The sequence below is a fragment of the Rutidosis leptorrhynchoides genome, chromosome 2, assembly GCF_046630445.1.
Source record: "Rutidosis leptorrhynchoides isolate AG116_Rl617_1_P2 chromosome 2, CSIRO_AGI_Rlap_v1, whole genome shotgun sequence".
Classification (NCBI taxonomy): domain Eukaryota; kingdom Viridiplantae; phylum Streptophyta; class Magnoliopsida; order Asterales; family Asteraceae; genus Rutidosis; species Rutidosis leptorrhynchoides.
Window position 1 is genome coordinate 56,586,087 of NC_092334.1, and position 14,423 is coordinate 56,600,509.

A 14,423-nucleotide genomic window follows, 5' to 3' on the forward strand; every position below is an offset into this window, starting at 1 on the left:
CTGGTCTGGACGACAACTTCCTGACCTAAATCAAGAAGCGCGTGTCTTTTTCGGAAGACTTTACTTCCTTTTAATGATGGAATTGATTCATCGTGTAGATCCATCTCTTCTTTTCTTTCATCGGGTAAAACAGTTAATTATCGTTCAAAACAAAAGTATTTTCAATTATTTGTTACAGAAATATGTGACATTTGTTTAAAATAACTTGGTAAATTTTCCACACTTGGCTTTTATTTTCTTTTATTTGCCTTTTTGTTCTCCTCTATTCCATTCTTAAATGAATTCTAACATTTTGGTTTGTTTCTCAATTTATGTCCTTTCCGAGGTAACAATAATTTCGGTGTTAACACCTAGTTTTATCGTTCATAAACATGTATAAACATGATTTTGAATTCATTTAATTGAAAATTTTGAAAATTTTTACTAGAATTGGGTAGTCAGTATATAAGACTAGGGCTGTTCTTTATTATCAGAGAGCACTAGATTCTAATGCAACTACTGCTTTACTAGTATTTCTAATGGTAACCAAGTGTATAAAGTAAAAATTTTAAAATCGTAAAGAATTTAATCCCTTCCCACACTTAAGATCTTGCAATGCCCTCATTTGTAAGAAATCAGTAACAATTTAAATTATTGAGGGTGATTAGCGTAGAAATGATTAAATTTTACCAAAGTTTCCAAACATATTGGCGTTTGTTTGCTGAATGATAAATGGTGCATATCATTTGTTCATTCCGTCTGTTGTTACATCACATTTATTTTTCATCTTGTTGTTAAAATTAGTAGCTTTTGCTGAACTTAATGTCAGTCTTTGAAAATGCGCTGTTTTACCCTGTTATGTACAATTTACAATATACATACATACAAATATAAACATGCATGGCAATTTGAAATGGGACTTAATATCCCACTTTCAAATCTTAAAGGTAAAATATTAGTACACAATAATAATAAAAATGATAAAGATTACATAAGTATATTCAATAGCATAAGTTTAAACATGGATAAGTAAAAAGATAAAAATATAAAAATCATATAAATAACCAAATGGAACCAAATCAGTCTGGATAGGGGTTCTAGTTCATCTTGTCAGGTGGATTCCATTGTTGGTTATAGGTGTCCTGATAGGCTTGGTTATAGTCATACCGATTAAAGGGTGGTCGGATCTCGGGGCTGTGTGGCGGAAAATAGGCAGGTCGAGTAGGCACGTAATTATTTGGTACCTGATATGATAGCTGGCTCATGATTTGGTGCTGATGAACTAACCAGCTATCGTGTTGGCGTTGCCTATAATCCTCGTATACTCGCTCGGAGTTCCACTGCTCGTACATACTATGTCTGGCCACGCTCGTCATTGATTCATCATCTATACGAACGTGCACGTTAAGAATAGCATCTCGAATGACATCCCTGATGTCTTTCGCTTCCTCCATTTCTTCGTCTGAACCCCTTTCTACTTGTGGATGATTACCTTCATAGGGTACTGCCTGGTTGCGTCTACTTTTCAATACCTTAGCACCCACATAAACTTTCAATCCTAAAGGCTCAACTTGTTCTCTACAAACCTGTAATGGACCCCCTCGGTTCCTATCAACACCTAAATACTCTCCAATGAGAGTAACAAAAATACCTCCTCCTATTATACTCCCTTCCTGCATTCCTTCTACCATTTTAGATAAATAAAAACCAACACAGTAAGGGATATTAACAAAGCTTCTCGGATCCCGAATACACTTTAGGTAGAATAAATCATGTAAGGTCAGTTTCTCCTTATTGTGACCTCTTTGTGTAATCGAGTTAGCCAAAAATCTATGAATCACACGAAGCTCGGCTTTGTTAATATGTAAGTAGGAGTGTTTCCCTCCTAGTGTAAAAACATTATAGTTTGACATACGCCTCCAAACGGCGTCAGCGTCAAAGTTCCTATCTACCCTTTCCCCCCGATAAATCAAACTCATACAATCGGGTAGTAGCAACTCACTAGGAGTGTAAATCTGTAATGCCCTGACCATGTCCATCATGGACATTCTGTACATCCTACCGCCAAGGATAAATCTAAGAAAACTTCTATCATCTAACCTATCTACATCTACGTTTAACGCTATAGTACTCATTAACTCTACACACCATTCCTTATATACAGGTCTACGAATGGTGAAAAGACGTTTCCAATCTGTAAAAGAAGAACTGCCATACCTTTGTACCAAATGCTGTCTAACACGGTCAGCTAGATGGACCGTTTCCAAAGGATTCCAATCAATTACCCTTGGCACCTCTACCTCTTTTGTTACTAATTTGAACTTATTACTTTGATATGATGGATAATCTCTCCATCGTCTATCGAATCTCAAATTAGGATGCAATGTGTGTTCCGGAATTATTGGGTATTTAACAGGCGGATGCGGGGGAAATACTGTGAATTCATTAGGTAACTGTAGCGGATCATAATAGGGTACATGCTGATCAGGCTGTTGTTGTGGTTCCTGTTGTGGTTGTTGTTTAGGTTCATATTGCATTTCTGGTTCTGGAGCTGGAGCAGGCTGTCTAGATGATTGATGTCAAAGCTAAGGGGTATAAAATACTATTGAAGTTTACAAGGAAACACTATTAAATACGATAAAATTTTACACAAGATATTTATTTATTTATAGAATGGATATACTTAAACCTTGCTACAACACTTATAGGCAGTGTACCTAATCGTACAGTAGTGTAGTTTTTAGTAAGTCCGGTTCGTTCCACAGGGAATCTTTTTTTAACAAAGCTCAACGCTATATTAGTTTACTTTTATAAAAATACAAACATATATATAAGTAATATTATTATTATAAAGGGGGGTTTTTACCGTTTAATGACCGGTTTGTCGATTTTAAAACTTTAGTCGCAGTTAAAACCAAATGTAAAATAATAAATAAATACAAGACTTAATTTTAAGCGTAAAGTAAATAACGATAATAAAATTGCGAATAATAAAAGTGCGATAAAATAAACTTGCGATAATTAAAAAGTACGATAATTAAAAGTGCAATTAAATACAATAACAATAAAAATGCGATAATTAGAAGTGCAATTAAATATAAAATAAAGGAAATTAAATATGAAATAAAAGAATTATGCTTATTTAAACTTCCGTAATCATGATGTTTGACGTGTTGATTTTAGTTTTATGCCCATGGGTTAATTGTCCTTTGTCCTGGATTATTTAATATGTCCGTCTGGTTTTTGTCCATAACAGTCCATCAGTCATAAATATAAAGTGCGAGTGTCCTCGTCAAATTATTCTTATACCCGAAGTTAAATATTCCAACTAATTGGGGATTCGAATTGTAACAAGGTTTTAATACTTTGTTTAATGAATACACCAGGTTGTCAACTGCGTGTAAACCAAGGTTTTACTACTTTGTTAGCAATTACACCAATTACCCTTGAATGTAATTTCACCCCTGTTTTAATTATTCTAGTGGCTATTAATCCATTCCCATGTCCGGTTAAATGAACGATTATTCGTAGATATAAATACCCCGCCCATCGTGTCCGATCGAGTGTATATGGTAATTTATAAGGACGCCCAATTGTAAATCTTTATATTAACATTAACAAACTATCATTTAGTTAAACAAATATAAAGCCCATTAATAGCCCATAGTCTAATTTCCACAAGTGTCGTTCTTTTGTCCAAACCCCAATTATGGTACAAAGCCCAATTACCCAATTTTAGTAATTAGCCCAACATCATTATTACTTCGTTTTAAATAAGCATAATAATAACTTAGCTACGAGACATTAATATAAAAAGGTTGAACATAACTTACAATGATTAAAAATAGCGTAGCGTTACACGGACAGAATTTCGACTTACACCCTTACAACATTCGCTAACATACCCTTATTATTAGAATTATAATTAAAATTAAAATATAAATTATAAATATATATATATATTTTACGTATGAGAAGAAGAAGAAAAAGATTGATGAAAATGATCAGATTTCGGTTTGCTTTATAGGGAGTTTTTCATTTTGGGGCTCCGCGACTCGCGGTGAAATCCTCTTCAAACTCCGCGAGTCGCGGAGAATGAATTTACAGCTCACACCCTTGGAGTCTTTCTCTGCCGACGGTTTTTATTTATAAATATAATATATATATATATAATTAATATAATTAATTATATATTATATTATATTTATATACCTAGTTAACTTGTAATTTTTAGTCCGTTGCGTCGAGCGTTGAGAGTTGACTCTGGTCCCGGTTCCGGATTTTCGAACGTCCTTGCGTACAATTTAATATCTTGTACTTTGCGTTTTGAATCTTGTACTCTTGTAATTTCGAGACGTTTCTTATCAATAATTGGAACCTTTTTGATTGTCTTTTGTACTTTTGAGCTTTTTGGTCGTTTGCGTCTTCAATTCGTCGAATCTGTCTTTTGTCTTCACCTTTTATTATTTAAACGAATATCACTTGTAAATAGAACAATTGCAACTAAAAGCTTGTCTTTCTTGAGAAATAATGCTATGAAATATATGTTCGTTTTTAGCATTATCAAATATTCCCACACTTGAGCGTTGCTTGTCCTCAAGCAATATCGTCTTGAAATACTAGAATCACTTCTTTATTCTTCACACTTTGTACATCAGTGATTTCTATACGGCGGTATAAACAATGGTAGTAACGATATGGTTTACAGTCCCACATGACTATAAAAATTTAGATCCATTAAGGAAATTGGATCTTTATGAAAACATTTGATCTTTTGAAAATTAAATCTAGTTATTACCCTAGATAAGTTTTCCGGGATAACCCTTTACCGGTGTTTGCAAAATATTTTTGTGGGTTTGGTGGGTTTCAGATTTGAAAATTTTAGCTCAAAACTTGCGGTTTTGTGTCACCCACTTGCTAACCTTGTATTTGGAAAGCAACACGTCCAGTTTACTTGTCCCGTATATTACCTTTCGGTAAACTACCGTCCGGTTGTAAAGGAAAGCGTTGAACAAGCAACTGTTAAGGCAATGTCTCCTGACATGCTTTTAATTATGGTCTATAACGTGTCGAACGCAATTACTATCCTTGGTAGGAGCAATAGTAAAGCTCACCCTTATAATTTTTCGGTATGGCACAAGGTCCTGTCTTTGACCATGCTATGCAACCGCCGTTCTTACGGTTGACACCCGATTTAGTTCAGGTGACCTAATGAATTCCAGGTGAATTCCTAGGATTTTACGTTCAATGGTAATGAACGTATTGAAAATAGGGTTTTCAGAAAACAAATCGGTTTGTAATTTTGATCAAAATATTTTCTCGTTCAAGCTCGAGTTTAGATATCATTGAATTCCATGAGTTTGAATTCTCAATCTTTAAGGTCAATCTCTAGGATTGAGTAATATCAGTCTTAAAATCTGATTTTTAATCTTTAAGGAGATTATCCTTTCTGGGGATCTGATTCATTAGTCTTATCCAGCTAATTTGCATGGTACCCCCCCATTGTACGAGATAAATCCTTCTCATGAGTGGGATAAATCTGACCACTTGGCGACCCTGTTTAATGCTGAGGTCCGTGGATTTCCTGCTGATTTTAGTGATGACTTTTCTAGATTTTTCGTCAACCTACAGCTGGTCTGGACGACAACTTCATGACCTAAATCAAGAAGCGCGTGTCTTTTTCGGAAGACTTTACTTCCTTTTAATGATGGAATTGATTCATCGTATAGATCCATCTCTTCTTTTCTTTCATCGGGTAAAACAGTTTAGTTTAGCCCAAAGCAAAAGTATTTTCAGTTATTTGTTACAGAAATATGTGACATATGTTTAAGATAACTTGGTAAATTTTCTCACACTTGGCTTTTATTTTCCTTTTTATCGTCCTCTATTCCATTTTAAATGAATTTTAACATTTTAGTTTGTTTCTCAATTTATGTCCTTTTTGAGGTAACAATAATTTCGGTGTTAAAACCTAGTTTTATCGTTCATAAATATGTATAAACATGATTTTTAGTTCATTTAATTGAAAATTTTGAAAAATTTTACTAGAATTGGGTAGTCAGTATATAAGACTAGGGCTGTTCTTTTTTATCAGAGAGCACTAGATTCTAATACAACTACTGCTTTACTAGTATTTTTAATGGTAACCAAGTGTTTAAGATAAAAAATTTAAAATCCGAAAGAATTTAACCCCTTCCCACACTTAAGATCTTGCAATGCCCTCATTTGCAAGAAATCAGTAACAATTTAAATTATTGAGGGTGATTAGTGTGATAATGATTAAATTTTTACCAAAGTTTCCAAATATATTGGCGTTTGTTTGCTGAATGATAAATGGTGCACATCATTTGTTCATTCCGTCTTGTTGTTATTTCACATATATTTTGCATCTTGTCGTCAAAATTAGTTGCTTTTGCTGAACTTAATGCCAGTCTTTGAAAATGCGTTGTTTTACCCTGTTGTGTACATAAGATAAACTGCAAATATATATACATATTTTTGAAGTTTGGTATATTACCCCACATTCAAAAATTATTAAAATCTAAGAATAAAAGTTAGACAATTATAAAAATGATTACAATATTAACAAAAGTATTAAACGTATCAATAATTACAAATTACAAAATAAATAAAACTAAGTATACTAGGGATGATACTGGTACCAATAGGGGTTCCAGGCATAACCGTAGGTGCTATAGAATGCTTCGGCAGGGTCATACGTAGGATACGGTGGCTGCATCTCTATAGACCAGGGAGGGAAGATGGGTTTCGGTGTAGGAATATAGTTTCTACCTATATGTTAGAAATGAGCTATGATTTGGTTCTGATGAACTTGCCAATCTTCAAATGCTCTCTGTCTAGCATTTTCGTATTCCTGAGAAGCTATAAACCTTTGCATTTCTTGCATCTCATTCCCCCCTCCTACATTACCTTGCTGTTGGTTTCTCTCCACCTGTGGATGTCTACCATGGTATCGTACTGCGGCGTTATTTTGCCTCTTCAAAACTTTCGCACCATGGTATACATTTAAACCTATAGTATCGCGGGGTTCTAGTTCTTCTACTAATAATCCCCCCCGACTTATATCCACACCGAGATATTCACCAATCAAAGTAATAAAAATACCACCTCCTATTATGCTATGCGGTCGCATCCCCCGAACCATAGCTGATAAATAATAACCCACACAATACGGTATACTTACAGCGCTTTGTGGGTCTCGAATACACATATGGTAAAACAAATCCTGTTCATTTACTTTTTCCTTGTTCTTACCCCTTTGTGTAATCGAATTAGCTAAAAACCTATGTATCACTCTTAATTCGGCTCTATCTATATCCAAATAAGAGTAATTTCTCCCTTTGAAACGGTGATGGCTTGTCATTTGACTCCACACACCGTGTGTATCAAAAATTTCATCTATCTTTCTACCGTTTAGTATCAATCCTCTACAATCGGCGGATGCTAACTCCTCAGGCGTATATATACGTAAAGCCTGAGCCATGTCCAGTAAAGACATGTGGCGCATTGAACCGCCTAACAAAAATCTAATAAAAGAACGATCAGTTAAACTAGCTACCCGATCATTCAACTCTATACTACATAACAATTCTTCACACCATACTTTATATACAGGTCTACGTATGGTGAATAAACGTACCCAGTCATTAAAAGAAGAATTACCATACCTCTGTACAAGTAATTCCCTAATTGGCCCGGCCAATTCTACAGCTTCTAAGGGTCCCCATTCTATGACCCTCGGTACCTCAACAACCTTAGAATGAAGAGTATGCAAACCCCTTTGATATTTTGGATAATCTATCCAAAGTCTGTCAAATCTCAGGTTCGGGTGCAACTCTTCCAAGTGCATATCAGAAAAGGTCATGACTGGATGAGGTATATCCTGCTTGTAGTAGTTATCCACCTCCTGTTGTTCCAAATTCTCAGCAGGAGCATTGCGGGCTTGGGATGAAGATTCACCCCTTTCATTCTGCAAAACACATCAAACACAATTTTTGTGCATCCAAATATGCATTAGTGTCAGCAAAATCATCAATCAAAATAATTACAATGACATTATCAATTTATATCAAACTTAAGCTCATTTTCACATTTTTATCAAATCTACACTTTTTCAAATAAGCATATACGAAAATGTTCGCCAAGTTCATAAGCATTCAACTCAAATAACATGTCAAAATAATCATTACTAGCAATTAAACAAGTCTCAAATGGCATTATCTTTCAAAAATCAAGTTCATGAATTTTAGACTTGAAAAAGTCCACTTTAATTCTCAAAATCATGTTTAGGCTCAAAGTTTGGATCATTTAACTACCTAGACATGTTACACTACTCAATTTAGCAACAATTCATGACAAAAATCGGCCATAACCTGTTTATATCAAAAAGCCCCAAATTTGCTCAAGAACACAAACCCTAGATTACTCAAAATTTGAAGTTTAAGGCTTCTAATCATGTTAAACAGCATCAAAATCCTAGATTACTCAAAATTTGAAGTTATACAAGCATAATACATAAACAATTTAAGCCTAATTACACTAAAAAGCATCAAAATCAAATTGGGAAAAAAATGACTCAAGAACACCAAATTTCGGATTAAATGGTGTTTAGGTGTAGAAATTTACCGTTTTTCTTGAGTAATTCTTAGATAGCATCCTTCTCAACATGATTTTAGCAAAAGATTTGGTGATTAACGGTTAAAAATTGTGATTTTGGGGTGTATTTTTCGGGTTTTTCGCGTGCAGTTTTTCGCAGGTTTTTATTGTTTTGGGGTTGGGACTGATCTGTTCCAGCTCTTTATTTTTTTTCTGATTTTTCATCCCTCCGCGACTGGCGGTGAATAACCCTTCAAACTCCGCGAGTCGCGGAGTTTGATATATATATATATATTTTTTTTTAATAATCAATAACTTATAAAACAATTAAGTACTTAATTTTAAAATTTTGTTTCCCTTGTTATTTAGGATGAGGTCGTTTCGGATCGATGTCCCAGTCCGTCCCTCGACAAAATTTTAAAATTTGTCTTTTTGTAGCGATTGTTTTAAAAGCTAAGATTTTTGAGTTTTTTTCAATGTTTTTGGCATACTTTAATTCAATAAGATTAATAATAATGATAATAAAAGTTCTCGTCCCTCCCTCGGGTAAAGCAATTTCGGTTCAAAGACCTAGTCTTCAACTTACGACGAATTTTAAAAATCATATTTTTAACTTAATGAGATAAAGTAAATTTTTGTTTTTAAATTCACACAACTTAAATATGAAATTCAAAATTAATATTAAAAATTCACACCAAACTTAAAATTTGAAATGCATAAAATTAAAAATTTATATTTTAAAAATTAAAAATTCATACCAAACTTAATTTAAAAATTCATATTATAAATTCATACCAAACTTATATTAATTTTTCAAATATTTACAATTTTAAAAATATTGTTTTTACAAAGTTTACAATATTAATTTAAGATTTAAATATTAATTTTAAAAACATGGTAAAAATAAAATTAATAATCTTTTTGTCTTTTTATCCCACTTTAATCAATCAAATATTATCAAAAATATGCGCCCCTCTTTTCGGTAAAGTAATTTCGGTTCCAAGACCTAATTTAACTCATGACGAATTTTTGAAATATTTTGGGTTGATTGTTTAAAGTTATTTATACCTTAAGAATAAACGTTAAATTTCGCAGTGATGTAATAAATTTTTGAATGATATCAATAATTTCGGTCGCCAAACCTAATTTTATTCAATACCAATTTAATACTTTTTAGCGAACAAATTAGCGTTTATTATCAAAAGGTTAAAAATAAAAATAAAAATAAAAACTGTACAGACATACCTGTGAAATAGATTTCTTAGTTATATGATCTATTCCATTCATAAGATAGTCGGTTTAATTGGTTTTCCATGGCTACATAGGCGTAACCTCGATCATTCAGTGTCTTTTCTTCTAAACATATGAACGGTCCGTCTCTGCATAAAGTAACAAATTCGGTATTTGAATAGGTTTGATTATTTGAACATTTACCTCCATGTGACCATTTTCCGCATTTGTGACATCGTTCTAGGTGTCGTGCTCTTCTTTTCGCTGCGGATTTTGATTTTCCTTTACCAAATTGTAACTTATTATCTTCGCATCTGGATTCTTTTCTAACTCCGTCCATTCTTTCTCTGATTACTGATACTAGTTCACTCGGTAGTATGTCATTATTTCTTTTAGTGATCAAAGCGTGTAGCATTAGACCATGGTTTAGTTCACAGGCAGTCTTCATTTCGTAAAAACCTAAAAAAAATAAAAATTCAGAATGGGGGGAGAAGACTAGTTCTTTAGGGTCTGCTAGGGAAAGACCATTCGGGTTCCATTTTCGAGAACTACACGAAAACAGACAATCTAACTCTAACAGAAATACATATTATCCTTTAAAGACTTGATTCTCCCCACACTTAGTTAGCTGTGGTGTCGAAATTGTGATTAACTTCGTTGTCGACTTCCATCGGACCATGTATGTAATGTTTAACTCTGTGACCATTAACTTTAAATTCAATCCCATTTGAATTTATTAATTCTATCGTTCCGTATGGGAAAACTCTTTTGACTATGAATGGTCCAGACCATCTTGATTTCAATTTTCCAGGAAATAGCTTGAATCGTGAATTGAAAAGAAGAACTCTGTCTCCTTCTTTAAATTCTTTTGAACTTTTGATTCTTTTATCATGCCATTTCTTCGTTCTTTCTTTATAGATTAACGAATTTTCGTATGCTTCATGTCTTAATTCTTCTAATTCGTTTAGTAGACTTAATCGTAGACGTCCAGCTTCATGTAAATCAAGATTACATGTCTTCAAAGCCCAAAATGCTTTGTGTTCAATTTCTACTGGAAGATGACATGCTTTTCCATAAACAAGTCTAAAAGGTGTGGTTCCAATTGGAGTTTTGTAGGCTGTTCTAAAAGCCCAGAGTGCATCCTCCAATTTGATGGACCATTCCTTCGGATTTGATCCTACGGTTTTCTCTAGAATACGTTTTAAAGCTCGGTTGGTATTTTCAACTTGTCCACTTGTTTGTGGATGATATGCGGTGGAGATTTTATGAGTTACTCCATATCTTTTAAGAACTTTCTCAAGTTGATTATTACAGAAATGAGTACCCCGATCACTTATTAAAGCTTTCGGTGTTCCAAACCTTGCAAAAAGACGTTTTAAAAAGTTGACTACAACTCGTGCATCGTTAGTTGGGAGAGCTTGTGCTTCCGCCCATTTAGATACATAATCAATGGCTACGAGTATATATAGATTATTATGAGATTTTGGAAATGGACCCATAAAGTCAATACCCCAAATGTCAAATACTTCACATACTTGGATGACATTTTGTGGCATTTCATCACGTTGACTTATTTTTCCGGCCCTTTGACATGCATCACAGGATTTGCAAAGAAGGTGTGCGTCTTTGTAAATTGTAGGCCAATAGAATCCAGCATCATAAACTTTTCTTGCTGTTAGTTGAGGCCCATAATGCCCTCCTGTTGGTCCTGTGTGACAATGGTTTAAAATTTTACTAGCTTCATCTCCAAATACACATCGGCGTATTATTCCATCGGGACAACTTTTAAACAGATGTGGATCTTCCCAGAAATAGTGTTTTATATCACTGAAGAATTTCTTTCGTCTTTGGTATGATAATCCTTTTTCAAGGAATCCACAAACTAAGTAGTTTGCATAGTCTGCAAACCATGGGATTTCATTATAATCTATCTTCAATAGATATTCATCAGGAAAGTTATCTTGTATGGCCAATTCATTTAGAACTTCTAATTCGGGATTTTCAAGACGAGAAAGATGATCAGCGGCGAGATTTTCTGCTCCTCTTTTATCTCGGATTTCAATATCAAACTCTTGTAAGAGTAAGATCCAACGGATTAATCTTGGTTTAGCATCTTGTTTTGAAAATAGGTATCTAAGAGCAGAATGGTCGGTATAGACCACCGTTTTTGCTAGAACGAGATATGATCGAAATTTGTCAAAAGCAAAGACAATAGCAAATAGTTCTTTTTCAGTAGTTGTATAGTTTGTTTGTGCTCCTTGTAACATCTTACTAGCATAATATATAGGTTGAAATCGTTTTTCAATCCTTTGTCCTAAAACGGCTCCCATTGCAAAATCACTTGCATCGCACATTAGTTCAAATGGTAGATTCCAATTTGGTGTTATCATGATCGGTGCATTAGTGAGTTTCTCTTTAAGAATATTAAAAGATTTGATACACTCATCTGAAAAGATGAATGGAGCATCCTTTTCTAGGAGTTTATTCATAGGAGTGGCAATTTTAGAAAAATCTTTTATGAAACGTCGGTAAAAACCGGCATGCCCTAGAAAACTCCTAACTCCTCTAACATTGGTGGGATGTGGAAGTTTAGAAATTACATCTACTTTAGCTCTATCCACTTCAATTCCTTCTTTTGAAATTTTATGACCAAGAACGATGCCTTCTTTAACCATGAAATGGCATTTCTCCCAATTAAGAACTAGATTTGATTGTTCGCATCTAATTAGCATTCGTTCCAGATTAACTAGACATGATTCAAATGTATCACCGAAGACTGAAAAGTCATCCATGAATACTTCCATGCATTCTTCTATCATGTCGTGAAAAATCGCCATCATACACCTTTGAAAGGTTGCAGGGGCGTTGCAAAGTCTAAATGGCATGCGTTTGTAAGCAAAAGTACCATAAGGGCACGTAAATGTGGTTTTCTCTTGATCTTCGGGTGCTATTGGAATTTGAAAATATCCGGAAAATCCATCTAGAAAACAATAGTAACTATTTCCGGCTAATCTTTCCAACATTTGATCTATGAAAGGTAAGGGAAAGTGATCTTTTCTGGTGGCGTCATTTAATTTTCTATAATCAATACATACACGCCATCCTGTTACAGTCCTAGTAGGAATAAGCTCATTTTTCTCATTTGTGATGACAGTCATGCCACCCTTCTTAGGTACACATTGAACTGGGCTTACCCATGGACTATCAGAGATTGGATAAATTAAACCTGCATCTAGCAGTTTAATAATCTCTTTCTTAACTACATCTTGCATATTAGGATTTAGTCTTCGTTGGCGTTGCACATACGTTTTATGACCTTCTTCCATAAGGATTTTATGTGTGCAATACGAAGGACTTATTCCTTTAATATCATGAATCTTCCATGCAATGGCTGGTTTATGAGCTTTCAACACAGAAATGAGTTGTGATTTCTCATTTTCAGTAAGAGAAGACGATATTATTACAGGTAATTCAGATTCACCATGTAAATAAGCGTATTCCAAATGGTTTGGAAGTGGCTTTAACTCTAATTTCGGAGGTTCTTCTATCGATGATTTGTATCGATATCTGTCTTCTTCTTTTAGCATTTGAATTTCTTCTGTTATTGGTTCATATCCATTAGCTATTAGTGTAGCTAACATTTCAGCTTCATCAATTGGTTCATTACCTTCTCCTAAAGAACATTCTCCTGTTCCTTGTAATTCTGGAAATTCTTTTAATAATTCTGCATGTGCATCTATAGTTTGAATATAATAACATTTATCATCTGCAGATTGTGGTTGTTGCATTGCTCTATCAACTGAAAAGGTAACACTCTCATCCTCTATACTTAGGGTCAGTTTCTTACCGAACACGTCTATCATTGCTTTAGCCGTGTTTAAGAATGGTCTTCCTAATATGAGAGGAACTTGAGAATCTTCTTCCATGTCCAGAACAACAAAATCTACTGGAAATACTAAAGTACCAACTTTAACTAGCATGTTCTCCATTATCCCTCTAGGATATTTTATTGATCTATCGGCTAATTGTATGCTTATTCTGGTTGGTTTCAATTCTCCAAGGTCTAGTTTAGTGTATAGTGAATACGGCATTAGATTTATACTAGCACCTAAGTCTGCCAATGCTTCTATTGAACTAAGACTACCCAGAAAACATGGAATTGTGAAACTTCCTGGATCAGATAGTTTTTCTGGTATCTTATTCAACAGCACTGCTGAACAATTAGCATTCATAGTAACAGCCGAGAGTTCTTCCATTTTCTTTCTATTTGAGATTAGATCTTTCAAGAATTTAGCATATCTAGGCATTCCTGAAATCACATCAATGAAAGGAAGATTTATATTTATCTGTTTAAACATATCCAAGAATTTGGATTGCTCGGCTTCAAGTTTTTCTTTCTTCATTTTACTTGGGTAAGGAAGTGGTGGTTGATATGGTTTAACATAAGGTTTATCCTTAACTGTGTTATCTTCATTAACCTTTTCAACTACCGGTTCTTTTTCCTTATCTTGATCAGGTTGTGGTTCTTGTGGAGTAGGAATAGCTTCATCAGAAGTTACAGGTATTTCAGGTGATTTAAGTGTTGTACCACTTCTTGT